We start from the raw sequence: 20676 nt of genomic DNA, 5'->3' as shown, positions 1-20676 counted from the left end.
GGTTGAAACAGCATGCTCAGGTATTTAAGAAAGTACTTGCTTTTTTTCAATTTACTTTGCTCCATCCCTACTGTAACATGACACTTTAGTGTTAGTACAAGCTGAGGCCTGGTTTCTTGCGTCCTGGATACTATTATGATTAAGAGGAAAGCAGCAGGGAATATATCCCTGGTGCCAATTCAGAAAATGTCCTCTGTAATCCCAGTACCAATTCAAGAGGTCAATGATTTAATACAAGAGATCAAGATATTATTACATGATCTTGTGGGTGACAATGAAGTGGGTCCACCACGTGTTTTGACACTCAGAATTAAGGGAGCAGAGGCTGCTTGCCAAAGCAAGTTACTTGATCTCCCAGGTGGGAGAAACAGACGAGGGAAGGAAGATCGTAGTGTTAAATTTGAGGTTGATAAATAATTGGAGACCCAAATTGCAGGGGTGGCGGGGTAGGACATTGCTTTCTTGTTGAAGTGTACCACAAAGATCCCAGCTTGGCGATTAATAGGGCTGTAAGAAGTTCAGTCCAAACTTCCAAGGAGGCTGATATTGAGAATACATTTACAGTCGCTAAGGAAAGTATGCTTGCCAATAGATTCTCGGTACTTATGAAATGGGAAGCTCCTAGTGATGCAACAGACTAGCACAGAATCAATTATCTGGAACTAATAATAGAGCTTGTTGTAAGGTGGATATGGTAAATGTGAATGATTGGGAGAATGATGGTTTGTGTGTGTGTGATTGAGTACTATATTGAGGCTGTGAACGCCATTTTTAGGAGACATCAAATAAATTGGAACAGAGATGATTCATTGCCAGTCTTTGATAGAAAAAGAGAAGAAGGGGGTCATTGCTAGAGAAGAGGGTGGAGGAGAGGAAAAGGGATGTGATAACATGAAATAGGATGGACCCAGAAAATGCAACTACTGCTAAACATGATTGCATGGAAGCTATAAACAAGTGATCAATATACACACAATTATCCGTCTCCAAATAACTAATGCTCACCTTCAGATTAGGGATAAAAGACACAGGGGTGATGAGGGTTCACAAGATAAGAACACCCTAGTAGGAAGAAAGCCAAGGATTAATTATCATCAAACTAATCCCTGGCCCCCATCAAGTTGCAACTGGGTTAAGTGGGAAGGTGTTTATGACGAACCTACCCAGCTTGAGTGGGAATGCGTAAGAAAACAAGAAATCTCTTAAAAAATATAACCACAAACTAATTAAGACATGTAAAAGGGTGTTGTTCATTGTGCATGCGGACATTATAGAGAACCAGTGTTTAACCTCCCCAGAACTATGATTACATCCGCCTATGTCTTTCTGACCCCTATTTGGTTGGGTCTTTTATCCACAGAGTTTAGAATGCTCCCACCACGGGGTTCTTTAATACAATTAAAAGCCTTGCCACAAGACAGTAGAGTTGCCTCAATACTGCCGTTCAATAAGAGTAACACAACGATACAGAAGAAATTAAAAGCAGTGCAGGATGTTTACAGTGCCAACCATGGAGAGTAGGAACGCAATCGGACAATTTCTTACTCAATGTTAAGTGAAAGGGAGTATAGGGCATCCTGTACCCATCAAGGAACAGGCTATAGGGCAGAATACACAGCTCAAGGTTATGTCCTGGAATGTAGCTGGAGGGGGGTAAATACCTGGAGGACACAAATTGGATAGAATATATGGACACTTTGTAGGAGACCTGAGCACGAATGAGCAGCATTTGGATCGATACAGAGGGCATTGCAAGGTTGCTAGGAAAGGAGATCGGCAGACCCAGTGGGGGTTTAACAATCTGCTTACTTTTTACTTAGATGTTAAAATCGTTGTAGTAGAAGTAGAATCCTCTGATATACAGGCGTTTAGGATTAATCTGAAAAGTAATGGAGATATACTACTAATAAATATTTACAACAGACTGTCTGAATGTAACACAACGGTCACATTTGAAATGATGGAAATTATAAATGACACATCATAATGAACACCAAGGGGAAGGAAACCTTCATTATTGTCATAGGTTGCCTCAACATATAATATGAACTACTCCCAAACACTGTTTACCTTGTAAAGGAGGAGAATCATTTCTGGAATATTCCAGCATCAGGTCCCACCACAGTAAAGAAGATGCATACCCTGGCATATGAAGTTGGTATGGATGTACTTAGGATGGGTTTGAGAGTTTGTAATGGGAGGATGGACAATGATATCCTGTCCAAAAAGACCTTTGTAACGGGGAGCGCTGCTCACTTATAGATTATATTCTGGTAATTCAAAATACCTAATCATATGTAAAAAGAAAAATCTATTAAAGGGAGAGAGGAAAGTGATCATGATCCTGGGATTGTCTGGCTAGACGTTCATGCTCAGGAGGGTATAGGTGAAGAACCAAATGGAGATAATTGCCATAAACTCAGGAAAGGAATAGCCTGCGGCAGGTTAAAAGCCCATGGCAATAATTTCATTCTAAGCAACGTTGTGAATAGACACGTAGAGGCCTCAATAGTGAATCATACGATTGATCGAATAGCATTTATTAAGATGCATGGAGCTATGGTTAAAGAAATATACCCATACTTTTCTACTCAAATTATCTCTGATAGAGGGAGAATTAAAACCATTGAAATCTGGTATTATAAAGATTGTAAAAGGGCTAATATGTGCCTGATGTAGACACTTAACATTAAAGGTATTGGTAACTTGGAGGCAATCCATAAAGTAAAGAGTATATAAAGTAGCGACTTAGTATAAAAAGTGAGAAAATAAAGTGACAAAGTGGGCTTAAAAAAAAACAAAGACTCCATATGGAGGAGGGTAAACAACCTTACCTCTGAGACTGCAATCTGCCCAGAGAATGGTGTGAATAAGGAGAAGTGGTATGAATACCTCAGTACCTTATACCACAAAATCAAAGAAAAGTATAGCTCAGTTATACTTGGAAATGATGGCCAATAGAGGATCGTTTTCGTACTGACGAAATATCCAAAGCTATTGGGCTCCAAACAAGGTGGCGTGCATCAGGGCCAAACAGAATCCAAGTTGAATTTTATAAAGCGAATTTGGCCATATGGGCTCCTGCAAATGATCATGCTATTTTGTTACTAGATGCAGCAGCTAAAATATATGGGAAAGTATTACAGCTTAGGCTAGAGGCGTGGGTTGAGGAAAAGAAAGCATTGAACCCTTGATGGGCAAGCTTTCAGAAAGGGATTAGCTGCATCTATTTATTTTTTCAACTTGAGAACTCCCTTCGATAGTGTACCAAGATCAAAACAATGGAAATGCCTGTCCTCCTCCTTTGGTCTACCCTCAGATGATCTGAGTAACATCGGAGAACTGTATTGTATAATAACAAAGCATGTGTTAGATTTGGTTCAAAGAGGGAGACAAACTATTTCCCCATTGACAGGGATGTATGGCAAGCCTGCACCTTGGCCCCTGTATTATTCTGCTTATATATTAACCAAATAGTGGATAAAAGGAATTGTAGTCAGATGCCTCGAGCCATAAGGGTAAGAAAATATGCATTTTATTACATACTGACAATGCCCTCCAAATCTCTAATACTCCAGTGGGGTTGCAGAAACAGATCCTCTTTTAGAAACTCTTTGACAAAATGGGGCTAGAGATTAATGTGACCAAATCTAAAGCAATAGTCTGCCGTCCAAAATAAAGGAATATTTAAGATGTGCTGAGAGATATGGACAGTGGGAATATTGGTACTTTTATTTGGGCCAATCAAGTAAAGTTATGGCGAATATACTTGGTCTTCAGGACCTCTGGTCTAATCCAGAACAGATGACCAACAATGCAAACATATCTGGTCAAGAACGCCTTGAAGATGGTGGCATGGAGTGACTATGTGAACAAGGCCAGTACAAGTACAAATGGTCGGTCATATTTGTTCACAAAATTTCTAGGAGGTTTTGAAATCTATCTCGACAGTATATACCCAGTGGAAACTAGAACAGTATACTTGAAATCTAGATTTGGGATACTGCCATTAGGAAGTGTGTTAAACGAATGGAATCTAAGAAAGGACCCAAACTGACTATTCTGTCCAGATACTCTGGTGAACGTTCAACATTGTATGTTCCTTTGTCCAGTTTATAGCAAAGTTTGAAAAAACATTCTGAAGCCTATACTTTTGTGGGCCGGCATCAGGTATCTCACAGAAGCAATGAATATCTGTAGATTAACAGATGATCCAGCCATTTTTACTAAGGTTGCTTAATTTCTGTAAGGCAAGAAAAGCTTTGGTATTGAGGAGGATTGGTGTAACTTTGTTTGTCACTTGCTCCAAAGGCCATAGATTTTAAAACATGTTCTATTAGGTTAAGAATACTTCAGCACCATAAATGTACGTGGTTTAAATTCGTTTTTGAGAAAGGTAGCTATAGACCCTGCATCTGCCCTGTAAATTGGTATATATAACATAGTTTAAATGTATGTTTTATGTTTATACTATCCTCCTGTCACTTTATTGTGAGTTGGGTACTTCAAGGAAAATAATCCCACTTTAATTTTAAGAATGGCATCTAAAGGTCATGCACCAGGAATGTATTAGGTGTGTCTTTTATAGTCTGATTATATGTATTAGGAATAATGTTTTTATGTTAGACTATGCTGTAATATGATGATTGTGAGGTTTATATAGGTTAATAGGGTGGCTGTTTTAATCATTGCTGTCATAGTCATCATGTGTATATTTGGTGGGTTTTGAGGCAATTGCCAAAACAAGATAGCCTCTGTTATTACAGATGTTGAATACAGGCACTGAAATGTATATTATTTACTGTAAATGGCATTGTGGTGCTGTGGAAACATACCAAAATTGTGACTCTAAAATGTGACTGCGCTTTTACTGCGCCGTCTGTATTTTAGAGTATGCCGACTCCCATTACTGCGCCCTAGTGGAGCGGGGGTTACAGAGGTGTCCCCTGCTCTCCTTGGTCACAGTAATGGGAGTCAGAGTTGTGGGGGTGTCCCCCTGTATACCATTGCGGTAAGTGGGGGACAGGAAAAAGAAAAAAAGTTTTTTTTAAAAAGGACACTGCAGCATCAGCACCACCCCACGCAAGTGGGAGGAACTGACGCTGCAGGGGTACAAGGGAGTCAGCGGCGCTGTATGGAAGACATGGTATCAAGAATAGACAGACACAAATGATCACAGTTCAAGGGTGTTTATTAAACTGTAAAGCTAGGTTGGAAAAACGCCTAATCTAAACCTAAATCTAAGATGGGAGCAAGCTACGACCATTAAATCAAAATAAGGAAGTCCTAGTGGCGACGTGTCAAATAAAAGGGCCTATACTAAGAAAAACCTATTGCCAATCCTTACTCTAAAATACAAAAGAGTGTGGTATAGCGTTCACAAGAAAGAAAGAAGTGTTCACAAATGATAAGTCAGGATGTGTTAGTCGGGGGTCTCCCTTTCCCACGTTTTGAGCACGGGACAAGGCGGGACTCCTGAGCACAGCACACTCTTGAGCTTTCCCAGCACAAGACAGCCGTTCCGTTTCACATATCAGGACCTTCAGTGGTTAAGTCTCTATACTATAAAAAGTCTCTTACCCCAAAGACCTGATGGCTTCCAAAAATAACAAACAAAAGAAGTTCTGTTTCAAATGTACGGTGGGTGATGGTTTCACCCCTAGGTCCCCCTCTTCCGGGAGCAGCCCCCTCAAACAGTTCTTATCAATATAGGGATCTTCGGAGGTTGTCTCTCCTGCTTCCGAGGATCTGATAGATTCAAATAACAAACAAAAGGTTCTTTTGGATTGCACTTGAGGTGCTGATTCTTCACCCCTGGTTCCCCCTCTTCCGGGCGTTAGACCCCTCTCGAATATCAGCCTCCCTCCCATCGGGTTCAATCTGGCTTATTTTCTTATTCTTGCCTTCATGTGTCGACGGGGTGTTGGTTTTCCACCCCCTGGATCCTCCTCGGCCGGGCTCAGACCGTTCTTGAATATTGGCCTCCCTTTGTCGGGTTCACTCTGGCTCTAATCCGCAGGGTTTCTTCTTTTGCTTTCACAGTCCTAGTCCACGTGTATGTTGGGTGATAACTTCACCCCTGGGTCCCCTCTTCCGAGCACTGACCCCTCATGAATCTCAACCTTCTTCCGTTGGATACACTTTGACTTTTGCAAAGATATTTTCTCCTTGTCATTCACAAATCTTAATGTCTTTTCAAACAGTTCTCCGTGAACATCCCTCTGCTGGGTTCACTTTTGTCAACACACTGTTCCTTGGGATTTTAGACTTCGCCCCTCTTTATTGGCATCCTTCCGCAGGGTTCACTCTTGCCATTTCACAATTCCTTTTACTTTCCTCTGATGCAGGATTTACTTCCCTTATTTTCTCTTGATGCAGGTTTCACTTCCCTTGCTTTCCCAACAGTTTGTCGGTCAAAGACTTTCGACTGTACAGGGATTCTGCTAGATCCCTATATGACCACTTTGCCCTTCCTCAGTGGTGGTATCAGTAGTTTCACTCAACATGGGATTAACAAGAGTCTTTCGAGTGAGCACCCATGTGGTGCTGATTCCCTCTGCAGCTGGCCTTCCCTTAACAATTTATAGTTCTTTTAATTTTTCTCAATGTGCCACTTTGCAACTTTCATTCAACACCTTTCGGTTTCTTATCGGTTCTTCCCTCGACTCACTGACTGTGATGAACCGCTTGGCTTTCCTTGTATCTGAGTCAAGGCCGGTATCACGGTAGCAGGCTTCTTCCTCTGTCCTGCTTATCAGCATAGGCACGCTCTGTGTACAGTTGACATCTGCTGCAACACACTTGAGCTATTGTCTGCGATCTTGCAATTTCCTTGTCAGCCTTTCGGTTCTCAACGCTCTTTCTCCTCCTCTTGAACTGCCATGCCTGGATAACTGTCTCTTTGTGCGGTCTGCCTTGCTCATCCTTTGCTATCGTGCTCCACCTTTTATCCCTGTGGGGAAGGGAAAGGGCTGTCAGGTTGTGTGATCCTGCACTTTTTTGTACTTAGCACTTTATTCCATTGGCAGCAATTTCCTTTTCAACAGCATCTTTATCATTCAAATGAAATTTAAAAATATGAGACAATGATGCTTTATCTGGATTAGGCATTCATTACTCTTTTGCACCTAGCACTTTATTCCATTGGCAGTAATTTCCTGTCCTATAGCATCCTTACCATTCGAATGAAATTCAAAAATATGAAGATAGTGATGCGTTACCTGGATTAATACTGGGTCATGAATTGTGGTAATTAAATTGCGATTGAATGGTTTAATGTATTAGATTGAATAAGTATTTTATACTAACATTAATTCATCCATTTTATTATATACTGTTTATATATTATGTAATTTTATAATGTTTTGTGATGATTATTAAAACATGAAAATATGAATCTGTTATGATTGGGCCACTATTCCTTTCCACCTTTATTCCTATAAATTGGGTACTTAAATTAATATAGTACTCCTCCATGTGAACTCTTCCCCTTCGGGGTTTTTGTTGTCTTAATTGCCTGAGTTTGCCTGACCCTTGTGTTGGGACATGTTAGATAAACGGCTTTGGTGTTTGTCGTCTTTCATGATGTGCAAAAGTGTTCTTGTCGGAAAAGGAGGGTGGGGGGTAGAGTTTCTGAGCTTCCCATATAGCAGGATGGAGAAAAGGTGTTGTACGGGAGTATGGTCCTTGTGCTAGGGGTTTGGGTTAGTACGGAAGAGTGAGATTGGTAGGGTTGTGGGACGAATGAAAATGACCAGAGTTTTTGTTGTGACCTGAACAGGGGGGATTGTGGGAATGTTAGTGTGATGTCAATACGGTATACTGGGGTTTCAGGAGCGAACAATCAGAGGGATGTGAAAAAGAATGACCAGGAGCATTTGGAGAGGTCATAGAAAAACAAGGATTTTGGGAGTTGTGGTTTTTGAGTGTAACGGGGTGTTTGGGTTTTATTAAGGGAGCTTCTTTGGTTGGAAGGGAGGTGGATGTGGAATAACCAAAAAAAGCCTCAAGGACTTTGTCCTTGGTAGAATACTGCATCTCTCCTGGGGTATTCCTCCAAGCATAACCCCGGGATCCCTTACCCATGTGATACTCCCTCGCTCTACCGGCCCCAGGATTGAGATCTGAGAGTGCCAGCCCTTCCCTAGGCACCTGAATAAGGGATTCTTGAGGTCTACCTGGAAGAATACCCTCAGGTTTCTTATAGCGCACATAAAAGTGTGCTGCGGTAAAGTTAAGTGGGGTGGGAGTTGGAGTATTGCGGGGAGAAAAGTGATCTATCTGATTACTGTGCCACGCCGTAATTGACGTCAACATTTTTGACGGTGCAGTGATGATATAGATTCTCGTGCTGTTAGTAGATGTCCTATCTGCAGGACATAAAATTAACTTGGGGATGAGCACTATATGTTAAGGATGATATGGAAACTAGAGTAAAAATGTTTATCGGTCTAACTAGGGTGATTGATTTTAATGTCTGCAATTTTTAAGGTAATTATTTGTTTAGGAAATGTAACTTGCAAATGATTTGACAACTATTGCAAATAAGCCAATCGTGACCAATTGTGCAAATTAACTTTATGCTAATGTCTTAACAAAATATTTATCTGTATGTTTGTGCACATGTTTTAAAGACTGGACGTCTGACATGAACATAAATAAAAGCTGCATCCCACATCTGCTCCCTACAGTACCTATAAGAAAAGAGAGAAATCATATTGGGCAACCAGAGACTTCCAGTCCATGATGCAAGACTGCAGGGAACATAGACACATATTCTCACAACCATGCAAAAAGCATAAGACCCTAAAGGGGTTATATTCCCCCCTTCTTTTCAGATGCTGCTTATAAGTCAAGAAACTGAATGAGCCCAGTGAGCATATCACCCCAGTTGGTGGCTGAGTGGTGTGTTTCCTCGAAACCTGGAGATCAATATCTCAGGATTTGTAAATGCCCTCAGTAGTGGGACACAGCTTCCACCTCCCAACCTATCCCTCCTGCCCCTTGCTTTCCCCTAACTTCCACTGAATCTGAACAGAAAGATTCACAAACTCCTGCAGCGTGATGCTGTAGAGAGAATCCTACCTTTGGAAATTGGAGAAGTGATACCGTGTTCTTTGCAATCCAAAAGAAAGACCAGGCTGGATTATGCACAATTTTTAACCACTAGGTTCTGCATGTATCTTCTACTTCAAGAGAAGTTCACAATAGTGACTATGGCTCAGATCTTGAAAGCACTGGAGGAGGGGGGAATTGGCTTTGCACTACAGACCTACAAGACTCATTCCTGCATAACCTATTTGGGGGCTTAACGCAAATATCTGCCATTTGCAATAAACTGGGATTACTTCAAATTCAAGGTGCTATCATTTGGCATCAGGTTTACACAAATGGTGTTCACAAACGTAATGTCAGCAGTGATAGCCTTCTAACCGCATGCAGAAATACATCTGTATCGCTACCTGGAAGGCTAACTCATTCTGACCTCATTCACTGTTTATATTCTCCTTGAGTTTTTCCATGCATTGGAAGAAACAGTATATGACGCCGACAGAGACTTGAAAATACATATGGTTCCTATAGGACTCCAATTAGGGAGAGTTTTTTTTCCACTGAAGGTGAGAGTTCAGGATATCTTAAAGTTTGGCTTGGTCACTGTCACAGTTTCCACATCAGCCACAGGAGTCTGGAACTTTAGGGCTGTTGGAGCCACCCCTCCTGTGATGCTACCGCTAGTGGTAGAAAAAGGGGGAATAGTCGATTTAGAAAGCTCACATATATATATATGCACAAATAGATGGACGAAGGCAATTCCTTCACAACCTTCCTAGGAATATCACTGGGCCAGGCACTTAACGTGACACTTCTGCCTGGTCCTAATATGGTGGGCAAATTAACAAAAACAGTAGAAAATCTTCATCTGGATTTAAGTAAAAAGCGGTTTTATAGGCAAGGAAAGGAGGTGGGCGCAAGAGGCCAGGGACAGGTAAGACCAGGAAGAAACCGGCCAGCCAGTCAGAGCACGTATTAACCCTTTCAACCTATTACTCTTGTTAAGAAAGGCAGCCAGTTTCCATTAGCTTTATTTAGGAAAGAACAGTATTCCGGGAGCTGGTTTTTTCCAGAGAGAGATGAGCGGGAGAGAGGGGAGGGAGGGAAGGAAGGAAGGAAGGAAGGAAGGAAGGAAGGAAGGAAGGAAGGAAGGAAGGAAGGAAGGAAGGAAGGAAGGAAGGAAGGAAGGAAGGAAGGAAGGAAGGAAGGAAGGAAGGAAGGAAGGAAGGAAGGAAGGAAGGAAGGAAGGAAGGAAGGAAGGAAGGAAGGAAGGAAGGAAGGAAGGAAGGAAGGAAGGAAGGGAGGGAGGGAGGGAGGGAGGGAGGGAGGGAGGGAGGGAGGGAGGGAGGGAGGGAGGGAGGGAGGGAGAGAGAGAGAGAGAGAGAGAGAGGAGGGCAGGTTTTCAAGTTGAGGAGGGACAAGAGAAAGTGGTTTAGGAAAGTCAGGACAACAATAGAGGTCCAAAGGAGTGGAGCGCAACTGGCCAAGCCAACTTGTTCAAAGAGTAGTGGAGGAGGGGCCAAGGGACAGGTGGTAGACCAAGGGATCCAAAGTTGGAGAGAAGCCCGATCACGTGCATAGCAGGATGCAAGTAATGTGGACCAGGGCCCCAAAGACTGGTAGGGCACAATCTAAAGACCCAGACAGTCACGTGGGGGCGGACCCAGGGATCAGGAGGTGGGTCAGTGCCAGAGGACCCAGAGGGAGAATCCGGGGCAAGGTAAAAGGCATGTTGAGGACATGGGGATAGGAGCTAAACAGAGCACCAAGGGCACTATACATCCCCTTTATCAGCAAGACCTTAAAAACAGTGCAGTGCTAAAACTAGAGAATGGAAGAGTTAGTACCCAGGTCGGATGAGAGAAAATCCTACCCAAATCAACCCAGGCAGGTGTGGTGTTGCCTACCCAATTATGCAGGAGGGCGAACTGGCACCTGCCTATTTCAGAACCCTGAGGCCAGAAGGCATCCAAACAACCACTGGTGGCCATAGACAGTCCCAGATGGTGATGGCAGACCAAACAGGTTCCAAACTAGAACTAGGGTGTCGGAGAACCAGATCCCACCATGACACAAGGGACAATTTTATTTCCCTTGCCAAGTCATATATGAATACACCATCCTGGGGTGATCGCCCAAGAAGCCTTACTAGGCTTCTTTTCTAGGCTAGGCTCTGGACTTGTTGGACGTAGGAAACTGTCATTCCAGGGTAGGGAATGCTCTATTTTTCATTCATCCGGGCACTTGTTTGCTGATAGAAAACTACTGTCTTTTGGTTTTACAGAAGACCCTCCATCTCATTGTAGTTCTCCCAAATCGTTCTTAGATTTCTCATTTTTTGGGGTTGCTCAGGCCGGCAAGCTGGTGGCAAATGGAACCTGGGAAAAGTGATTGGGCAAGAGGAAGCCTTTATAATATTGCAAGTGCCTACCCTGTTGCCAAGAAGGCTTTCATTTTTTAGTGTTCTAAGAGGTGTGCACATTTCTTTGGCATGTAAATAAAACAATATTGAGAACTAAGGAAATCTAGTGCCTGTTTTTTTTCAGCTCCTCCCTCTTTTTTTGGGATTTTATTAGGTTTTATGGAACATAATAAGCAACATACAGACATCATCTGGAACGTATTACAACCAGCAATCCTGTTACCCTCCCCCTTCCAAACAAACTGCAGTCTTTAAGAATGACATAACTTCCTTTCCTCCCTCCACCCCTTCTCCCACCCCCCCAGAATCCAATTTCTTCTCTTATTCCACACATTTTTCGAGTTTACCTTAATGTTGTATGTGGTCCACTTTCCTTATCGTCTTGTTTCGTAGCCCAGACTGAGCGGCAATGGCTTGGATAATAACCTATCCCCAGAGTTCCCAGGTGCACGCATTTTGTCGATCAATCAATACTACATTTGGTAGCAGCTCATTTATCGTTTCCTCTGTGCAGACCCTTGTGTGGAATTGGACATGCACTCATTGACAAAATCAGTCCACATTAACTCATTCTGAGCCGCTCTCTCATTGAGGGCTGCAGTGATTCTTTCCATTGTATAAATGTTTGTTGCAACGCCAACCCACACTCTCCTGCTCGGGATCAAATCAGCTTTCCACTTAATCACCAAACAAGCCCATGCGGCGAGCAGCAAAGGAACCACAATTCCTTTCATCCTCCTCATTTCACCTTCACATTCTTCCAAACCGAACAGTATCAGGAGAGGTACAGCCTCACGGGAGATCCCATCTATCTGCTTGATCCAACCAAGGACCTCACACCCGGGGACATTCCCACCACATGTGCCAATAGTTGGCTCTCTGCCCACATTGGCGCCAGCACAAAAGGCTCATGGTTTGGAACATTTTGGATAATCTGTGAGGGTCATATTGCCACCTATGGAGTCATTTAATGGCATGCAGTTTATATTTCGCCGCTATAGACACTTGTGAAGTTACTTTACATATCTTCGCCCACAATTCCTCATCCAATTCTCTACCTAAGTCCCTTTCCCACCTGTGCTTCAAAGGAGTAGTTGATCCCCTTCCAGTATCTAACAGTGCTCTGTACATGCTCGAAATCATTCCCTTGGTCTCGGTCACTGTATCAAGTAATTTCTCGAATGGTGTTAGGACTCTGTGTACTTTCTCACGCCATTCCATCCTCATGAGGGTGCCCTTAAGTTGTAAAAAAAGGAAATACAGGTAATGGGTGTAATCCCCGGGCCGCTTCCAATTCTGTAATCGTGAGGAAGCTACCACCCTTCCATAATTGACCCACTCTCTCGAGGCCCGCATCAAACCAGGTCTGGAATCGAGCATGGTCAGGGATCTCCTCACGCACTCCTGGAGCCCATATGTGGCTTACTGGGAGGGCCACGTGGTGACACCCTTCATGTCCGCCCCATATCGTGCCTAGTATGGGGTGGTTTCAGAGTCTCCGAAGTAATTTATCCCTAGGGACCCACAACCATTCGGAGACAGTGGCAGGAGGTAGATTATGATTATAAAGATGTATCCACTGCAACGCATTCCTTCCTCTCAAGTGGGGAATCAGTACCCTCAGTTGCACTGCACAATAATATAATTGAGATCAGGGATACCCACCCCCCTTTTCCTTGGGCAGGATGAGGACATCATATGCTATCCTCGCTTTTTTCCCCTGCCATAAGAATCTTAGAATGGCTTTTTTTACTACTCTGAAGAATGCCTCGGGGAGTTTCAATGGGAGCATTTGGAATGGATAAAAGAATCTTGGGAGGCCCACCATTTTAATGGCGTTGAGTCTCCCTACCCAAGAGATCGTGAGCTTCTGCCATTTTGTCAAATCAGCATGGAAACAAGTAAAGAGGTCAGGGAAGTTTGCGTCATAAATATTCTCTAAGTGCCGTGTCAAATTGATCCCCAGATAACAGAGGGTGGCGCCTACCATCACAATGCCAAGCGTAGAGAGTCTTGTGGTGTTCTCAGGAGTACGGTCTTGTAATGGGAACAATATGGATTTGGACCTATTAATTTTGAAGCCGGAGAGTTCCCCGTATTTTTCTATCAAGTGTATGGCTCTAGGTGTCGATGTTAAGGGGTTTTTAACATGTAGCAAAATGCTGTCTGCGTAGAGGGCTACCTTGTATTCCCTCCCATCTACCTGAAGACCCTCAATTCGACAATCCACTCTGAGTGTCTGGGCAAGAGGTTCTAGGGAGAGAGCAAACAGTATCGCTGAAAGTGGACAGCCTTGCGCCTCTCGAGGTCAAACCATCTGGAATACTCTGAATTCACCATAAACGATGCCTTGGGAGATGTGTAGACAGCCTTGACTCCTTTTTTGAAGATAGGGCCCAGTCCAACCTTGTCAAGTACTGCCTCTAAGAAGCTCCATTCGACACTGTCGAATGCTTTTTCAGCATCGATTGACAGGACCACGGGTTCACCTGACATTCTCTTCGATTCATGGTTTAAGTGGAGTGTCTTGCGCATTGTATCTGCACCTTGCCTCCCTAAAATGAATTCGACCGGGTCGGAGTGTATTAATAGGGGCATGTGGGTCTCAAGTTTGGCGGCCAATACTCGGGTGTAGATTTTTGCGTCGATATTGAGTAGTGAGATGGGACGATATGATCCGCATAGCTTGGGGTCCTTACCCTCTTTGAGGATCATGGAGATCAACGGCTGTGAGAAGGATTCAGGAGCCACCCCCGTCTGCAATATGTCGTTGAATAAGTCAACCATAAAGGGGAGGAGGGACAAGATAAAGGTCTTGTAAAATCCTGCTGTGTACCTGTCATTGCCTGGCACTTTCCCTAGTCAGAGCCTCTTGATTGCTCTTTCGACCTCCTGCTGTAAACGGAGACTCCATCTCTTCCACTTTATCTCGAGAGTGTCTCGGCATGTTCACCCCCCCCGCATGTATTGGTCTATTTCCATTTCCCCTTTACTATTTCGGATCTATATAGATGTTCATAAAATTTCGCAAAGGCCTCTGGGATCTCTTTCGTTCCATTGTTTGGGTATCTCCCTCCCCTTGAATAGAGGCAACCCACCTCTCTGCTCGTTGTCCCGGCAGTCTAGCAGCCAGCAGCGCGTCTGCTTTATCGCCCTTCTCCTAATGCTTCTGTCTGAGAAATTGGAGTTTGCGTACGACTATACCCTCATCTAATCGTCGGAGCTCCTCCCTTTTCTGCACAGCCTCTGCTATTTTCTCCACCCTCCCCTCAATGGATTCTTGTGCCCCAATATCTAGCTGCTTGATTTCCCTCCTCAGTCTATTCTCTATCAGAGCCCTTTCTCTCTTTTTCTCAGCCCCTTCCTTGACCAGAATACCCCGCCATGTTGCTTTCCCCGCCTCCCACACCACTCCCTTGGATACCTCTACTGTGTCGCTTGTTTTAAAGTATTCTTCAATCTCACCTGTCAGTTCCGCTCGGAAGACAGGGTCCTTCCACAGAGTTTCATTGCAACGCCACTTCGCAGATTTGTGTGGCAATGTGACCAGATTCATGTCAACAGTGACCATGTCATGATCTGACTACGAATTTGGGACAATCTCTGAGGCGGTCGCGGTATCACTCAGGGTCTGCGAGAGATACAAGTAATCTATCCTAGTAAATGAAGAGTGAGGTGCCAAGTAAAATGTATACCCCGTTTTGTTGGGGTGAAAGTTTCGCCAAATGTCACACAATTTGTACATTTCCATCATTTCCAGCACCTCCGCACGGCCACGGTCCATCGGTTCACTTGCCTCTGGGTTGCCAGCCTGCCTGTCCCATTTGGGATTCGCCCATAAGTTAAAATCTCCACCCAGAATAACATGCCCCGAGGTTTCAGACATTATCTTTGGGACTGTGCGTTGCAGGAAGCGAGACTGCCCAACTTTGGGAGGAGTAAAGTGTAGCAAGTGTGAATGTGGTTTTGTGTATCTTACCCACCACCAAGATGGCCCTCCCTTCTACGTCAGTCCATACTTAAGTAATCTCAAGATTGAGCCCCTTCCCTACAAGAATACCCACTCCCACCTTACGCAAGGGACCAGAGCCTCAATATTCAGTTCCCACCCTGGAGTACAAGACCCTACGTTCCTCCCCTCGGATATACTTGGTCTCTTGAAGAAACAGCACATCCAGCTTCGATCTTTTAGATTCCTTATGCACCAATGATCATTTTGTGGGTGAATCCAGTCCTTTTACTTTGAGCGTGCCCGCCCTGAGAAGTCCGGGTCTACTGGATGGAGACTCTACCACCATGGCCCTTTCTCTGTCTATCCCGCTTGTGTGTCACGCACATACAACCTCTTCTCAATACATTCACTGCATCATTAAACTTATTGTTACGCTTATCTGGTGTCCACGGGGACGCCACTCAGCCCTTGTTGGATGATGTGCGCCTCGAACCCTTTCCCCGATCCCTGGGTAGTGCCTCTGATGGAAGTTGAGCCTGAAATACAGGAGAGCTGGATTCAAGACCTAACTGTCTAGGTAGGGTGTCGTCCCACCTCCCTTGGATTCAAAACCTTCCCCTGGCCCTCACCTCACCTTAATTCCTTAGAAGGTGTGCTCTCGGTCCTGCTCTTCATGGCCGGGTGCGTAGTCTCGTGTGGGCATGAGCGACCAAGTTGCTTCACTGGTGCGAGCCCTTTTGAGTGTCTTTAAGGTAGGTCTTGCTGCTTTTCAGAATTTGTATTCTATTATGTTCTTTCCTTCCTTCCTCTTATTGTTATTAATGTCTTATTTCCTCTCAGATTTTGGCGTTTTTTGTGCGGGTTGGAGCTGAGCAGGAGCCGGTAAATGAAGGCGCGGTGTGCGCGATGCTCTCCGGTAAGTAATGCGTGGCGCTGTTTTGCCTTGTATATGCTAACCTGTGTCTTTCCCCTTCCTTCGTAGGCCAGTGCTCTTCGCCGGTTGCAGTGATGTTCCGGTATGATGCTGAATAAGAGGCGACTGATCCGGTAAGAATCTTGTGATTTTCGTTGTTCAAGTGGAACCGTGAGTATGCGCTCACTAATGCTGTTCCTCTCTCTCCCCTTTTCAGGTTGCTACGTTCCTTGAAGCATGTGGTGCCCAGATGATGGAGTTCGCTGGATCGAATGTCTCCAGGTAAGCAGAATCAGGAGCTGACGATGGGCTAAAGACAGGATGCTACTCACAGGTAGGATTCCAATAACAATGTTCTTTTTCTCTCTGCAGGCACGCAGTTCCAAGAATAGCTGGCATCAAAGAATACTGGAGATCCAACTGGACACAGTGAGCGTTATGCTGCAAACAGCAGAATAACGCGAAGCATGTTTTGCTGTTTGGGTGTGGTTTAAATAGTCTTCAGGTAAAGTAGTCCCAGGCCAGCCACACCCTAAACACTATACTGCATAGCTCAGCTCTTGGGAACTGAGGTATGTGAGTGCCTCCATGTTGACTGAAGCCCCCAAGAAAGTAGTTCCAAGTAAAATAGTCCCAACCTAAAGGTGTTCTTTATGAGCCTATGCCAAAGGCGCCTGGACTGACTCCAAGAGAGTCATGAGCCTCCTTACCCCCCTCACCACCCCCAGCTCCAAAGCTAAGTAAACCCTTACGGTGTCTCAAAGCGACCCAACCCTCATTATAAACATTTCAATGCTGGTATCTGGCTGAGCTATGTCAGCAACTACCCCGGTTTACATTTGGGGTGCCCCTTTCAGAGCACCACAACGTTTCACGAAAGTCAGCCGTTACCACATGTACAAATGTCAGTACAACGATTGGTCTATCACACCTTCCCAGGGCGACCTTCCACATCACTCTGGTCACTTCTAGCACTCAGTTAATTCACACAGGCAAGATAGCCTGTACGGGCAGCTGGCACATGTGTCTATCATATTGCGGGTCGCCACTTGATAGTCACTCCTTATCTTGTGAAGCGTCCTTTCTCTGGTATTGTATAATTCCCATACTCCTCAGAGTTCTGCACCTGGCGAGGCATTCATCCTCCTGTATTTTCTGGAACCTGGAATCTTCTTACATCTCGGACCTTGGAGGTGCCAGTGCCTGTCATCTTCACGTCCCTCTTTGTGGTTTTGTTTGTTGTCCTGGTTGCCCAGCAAGTCTGATGTGCAGGTCTTTGCCTTTCTCCATTTTCATATTCCCTTCCCATTCAAACGTGAGGGAGAAGGGGTAGCCCCAGCAGTATCGGATTCCCTTTTCTTTGAGCCATTTGGTCAGATGCATACACATTCTTCGCATGGCAAGGGTAAGTGAGGATAGATCTTGGAAAATAATCGCTCTTGTTGTGTCGAGAAGGATTTGTGGGGTGTGCTTGGCTTTTGCAAGAATTCTGGCCTTGTCGGCATAGTTGTGGAACCGTGCAAGGACTGTCCTCGGTCCACCCACAGCTCCCACAGCCCTGTGTATCCGATCAATTTCCGGTTCATCAACTGTGTCATCTTCGAACAGAAGTTTCACAATCGCATGTAGGGTTTTTTTCAGGTCCTTCTTGGTTTCCCCTTCCCTATTCGGGATCCCGAAGATCCGCAGGTTGTTCCGCCGTTCACGGTTCTCTAAATTGTCCATCTTCCGACGAAACTCCTCCTCTCTGGATTCTATGTCTATGATCCTTTGATCCATTTGGGACTCCAAGGTATCGAGGGAAGTTTGGTTGTGCTCTACTCCTTCTAGTCTCTCCTCAATCTTGTCAATTCTGAGCGTTATATTGTCCACCTTACCACCAATGTCCGCCCTCATGTTTTTCATTTCAGTGAGTAAGGCCGCGACATCAGCCTTGGTCGCAGCTGCTTCCACCTCAGATGCTGCCATTGCAGACTTCGGGCAGAAACCTACTTCAGAATGATGCAGGGTATAACTGTATTGTGCCAGCTTCTGGCGAGTGTTCATGTGTTGTTCATGTGTGACTTGATGGGTGGCCAACGTAGCCACAGGTCAAGTTGTTCAGGGACAGTTGTTTTGAGGGAAGATACATCTCTGATATGTGAGGTTAGTGAGTCTAGTACCTCACAGGCCCGATGTGGGATCACCTTGGTTGGCGAGGCAGTTACTCTCTCGGAGTCGGGTCTGTTGGAAGTACGTATAGTGCAGAGTGAGTCACTTCCTGTCGTTGAGGAACAGTAGGTGTACCTGGAGGAGGGCACACGCCCTGGTTTAGGGGGCCCAACCATCCGGTTGCCTCTCGCGGTGCGCTTCTCTATGCATCTAATGGGAGTCCTAGAGCTTCTTTCTCACTTGACATTTCCTAAGGGTTAACAGGTGACGCGTTGGTGTTGTGTCTTCGCTGTAGGAGACCCCCTCTGTAAGGGATAGTCTGTTCAACCCCTTGGAGAGGCTGTAGCCGTCGCATTCTGCGTAGGCTCTGTATCTGCATAAGGTAGTGCTCTGTCACTGACTGTCAGGGTGTAGAAGTGGACCTTGCATGTGTCTCCGTCTGCTGCGGCGGGGCTGTGTACTATAGAATTGTCACCATCACGTTGGTGCCCTCAAGGTACTCACTGTACACTGGGTTGTCCACATTGGTATTACTTGAGATACAACGGCAGCCTTGGGTCAGGGGACTCCAGATTGATTACAGGAGTGCGCCTCGACGTAAACTGGTCATCCGTGGCTGGTGTCCTCGTATTTGGACCTCCCCGTCTCTTATCAACGAACCAAAGAGTTCTTATTAGTGTCCGTGGGAAGCAGGTTATTTGAGGCTCTTAGGCTCATTCCGGAGGTCTATGTCCCTATGAGCCGAGCCTGTACCTCACTTACATTCAGCAGGGCTCAATGAGGGTCCTGGGTGGATCCTTTTGCATGTGGCCGGTGTGTATGGGGTATCGGGACAGGGGCTGCACAGATCGTGCCCGGGATCCAGTTCCTGGAGCAGAGCGCTCAAAGTGTCTTATTGCACCGCTCCCCAGCAGTAGTGTGTATAAGCTGAGGAGGTTCCAGATCAGTGTGCTGTCTCATGGGCCATTAATGGGTTTTTGCTACAGTATTTGAGACCATGGGAATCTCACAATCCAATCGCCCCATTTCCTCAGCGTGACTCCCAACGTTGCTACGAGGTTGGGCTCGAAGTCTGTGGAGGACAGCCAGTGCTGGACGTGGTGATGGTGTCGGAATTGCTCCAAGGAAGAGGGTTCTTTGCATGGAAAGTCTCATGTGTTATAGGTGGGTCCCAAAGTGCGTACGGGGCCACGCCACGTTCGCCCATTTCGCCAGGCGGCGGATCCGACCTCGGTGGTCACTGTGGGCAAAAGACCGGTAGGGCGGTCTGTAGCAAGTCGGATCAGCGCAATAAGTCTTGATCTCAGGATTTGTACCCTTATGCGGAGTGGGGCCCACACGTAGCACCAGCCAGGGTCTGCCCCGGAGCGGGACGTTGATCACGCTCTGCTGTCTGGAATGGAGCGAGGAAAGAAAACTGGTCATAGCGGGGGTCCGCATGAGTTGGCGAAAATCGCTGGCCCGCCTTCAGTGTTCCTCTGCAGCGCTGTATTCAGACCGGGTGCACTCGCCGCTCGTTCCTCGTCTCGTGGACCTGTGGGGGAGCAGTGCGCCGTCTGGAGAGCATCACGTCTTCTGTGGTGTTCGTTTCCACTAATGACCTCCACACATGGCACTAAGTAGTTTCGCAGTCGTCTGTCTCCTGGTTCTGAGTGTAGTTTTCCTCCGCGCTCACCAGCGCGATTTCACTTTCACTTTTGGCAGCTCCTCTGCTATTCCTGCACCGATTTTCTTCGGGTTTTCGATCAATGGGAGGGGGGTCAGTTCCCACAGTGGTTTCACCAAGTTATCCCAGAGTGGGGTGTCCACAAGTGGGGGCTCAAGCCACTTATGGGACCAGGGGGTATGGAGCTCACACGGGGGTTGGGCTCATCCATGTGCCCCCTGGTGGCCAGTTTAGCTCCTCCCTCTTTGACAGTTCACAGATTTTACAATCCACTTCAGTGCCAACCATTATGTTTCAGAGAATTCTAGGTCTCATGGCTTCTATTGTTTTGGTAGTTCCTTATGCCATGCTACATACGAAAGATGCTAAGAAAAACATGTGGAGCAATACAATCGAGAGTCCCGGCTACATTTCAGTTTAAAGAAAATAGCTGGGAGAGGATCCCAGGCTTTTTATCACAATGAATGCCCCCTTCCCTGGTTTGTGTGCTATTATGTGAACACTACAAGTCCATGACTTTT

The 20676-nt window shown here is 45.4% G+C and overlaps 1 long non-coding RNA gene across 1 annotated transcript; it reads right to left on the bottom strand.

The window, feature by feature from the left end:
* Positions 1–5173: 5173 nt before the first annotated feature.
* On the bottom strand, positions 5174–20368 carry LOC138488466 (uncharacterized). Its single transcript, XR_011274672.1, has 2 exons — positions 16060–20368; positions 5174–6952 (listed from the first exon to the last, which is right to left on the bottom strand). It is a non-coding gene; the product is annotated as an uncharacterized lncRNA (long non-coding RNA).
* Between the last annotated feature and the right edge of the window lie 308 nt (positions 20369–20676).

This window comes from Ambystoma mexicanum, chromosome 9 (assembly GCF_040938575.1).
Source record: "Ambystoma mexicanum isolate Mex_15411 chromosome 9, UKY_AmexF1_1, whole genome shotgun sequence".
NCBI lineage: Eukaryota > Metazoa > Chordata > Amphibia > Caudata > Ambystomatidae > Ambystoma > Ambystoma mexicanum.
Note: the sequence above shows the minus strand (reverse complement) of the source record. Positions and strands in the feature narration are given on the sequence as shown.